Here is a 1,726-nt window from a genome sequence, read left to right as displayed (position 1 = left end):
AATAGTGCCCATGGCTCACTTGGGAGAGTGTGGTGTTGATAACACCAAGGCCATGGGTTTGGATCCCTATATAGGGATGGCCAATTAGCTCACTTAGGAGAGCATGTTGCTGACAACACCAAGGCAAGGGTTAAGATCCCCTTACTGGTTATCTTTAAAAAAAAAAAAAAGTAACAAAATGATGTCTGGGAAGGAGAGGAGAGAATGGGTCAGAAAAAATATTTGAAGAAATAATGACCCCAAATTTCATGAACTTGGTGAAAAACATCAATTTATGAATCCAGGAATCTCAGCAAACCCCAAGCAATATAAGCATAAAGAAAACACACCCATTTCTCTCTGCCATCTTTCTGTGCCACCATAATGGTGCACATGAATGTCCTGGCTGATGCTCTCAAGAGCATCAACAATGCCAAAAGGAGAGGCAAACACCAGGATCTTATTAGGCCATGCTCCAAAGTCATTGTCTGGTTTCTAACTGTGATGATGAAGCACGGTTACATTGGTGAATTTGAAATCACTGATGATCACAGAGCTGGGAAAATTGTTGTGAACCTCACAGGCAGGTTAAACAAGTCTGGAGTGATCAGCCTCAGATTTGATGTACAACTCAAAGACCTAGAAAAATTGCAGAATAATCTACTCCTGTCCTGTAAGTTTGGTTTCATTGTACTAACAACCTCAGCTGGCATCATGGACCATGAAGAAGCGAGATGAAAACACACAGGAAAATCCTGGGATTCTTTTTCTAGGAATGTAATATGTATGTACAAATAAAATGCCTCAGTGGACAAAAAAACCTAGCCCTATGTATATGACACGTCTCAATACCCATTCTGATATCAGGCATTCCCCCCCAGACCTAAGAAACATGTCTGATAAAAGAGTTACTTTGATAGGTTTCATTGTACTAACAACCTCAGCTGGCATCATGGACCATGAAGAAGCGAGATGAAAACACACAGGAAAATCCTGGGATTCTTTTTCTAGGAATGTAATATGTATGTACAAATAAAATGCCTCAGTGGACAAAAAAACAAAAAACAAAACCCAGGCATATCATAGTCAAATTTTTGAAAGACTAGGAGAAAATACTGAAAGCAGCCAGAGAAATAAGATCACATTACATATGTCTGACTTCATATCAGAAACAACGTAAGTTAAAAGCAATGGAACAAAATGTATGGGCAGAAAGAAAAAGTCAACCCAGAAATCTATGTGCAGTAAATGTATTATTAAAACATGAAAGAGAAATAAAGATATTCTCAGATAAAGACAGCCAAGATAACTCCTCATCAGCAGACCTGCACTACAAGAACTGCTGCAGAAGTTCCTCAGGCTGGAAGGAAATTACACCAGATGGAAACCTAGATAGACAGAAGAAATAAAGAGTACCAAAAGTGGTAAATATGTAGGTAAATAAAAAATGCTCTTTTTCCTTATCTTATTTTTTTTAAGACACTGATTATCTGAAAGAAGAATTATAACAATGTATGGTTGGGTTTATATTAATGAAAAATGTATGACAATAGCAAAAACGTGGTTGCAATTGGAATTATATAGATGTTAGGTTCTTACACGTAATGTTAAGTGGTACAATATGAATTTTAAGCAGATTATAATAAATTAAAGATCAACTTTCTGTGACCTGTAAACTCCTGGAGCACCCACTAAATAAAATACAAAGAGGAACATCTAAAAAGCCAGTAGAAGAAATAAAGTGGAA

At 36.9% G+C, this 1,726-nt stretch overlaps 1 pseudogene; it reads left to right on the top strand.

Moving 5' to 3' along the window:
- Nucleotides 1-363: 363 nt before the first annotated feature.
- On the top strand, nucleotides 364-990 carry LOC103581980 (annotated as a pseudogene).
- The last annotated feature ends 736 nt before the right edge of the window (nucleotides 991-1,726 follow it).

The sequence above is a fragment of the Galeopterus variegatus genome, unplaced genomic scaffold (genome assembly GCF_000696425.1).
Source record: "Galeopterus variegatus unplaced genomic scaffold, G_variegatus-3.0.2 Scaffold14491, whole genome shotgun sequence".
Taxonomy (NCBI): Eukaryota; Metazoa; Chordata; class Mammalia; order Dermoptera; family Cynocephalidae; genus Galeopterus; species Galeopterus variegatus.
Note: the sequence above shows the minus strand (reverse complement) of the source record. Positions and strands in the feature narration are given on the sequence as shown.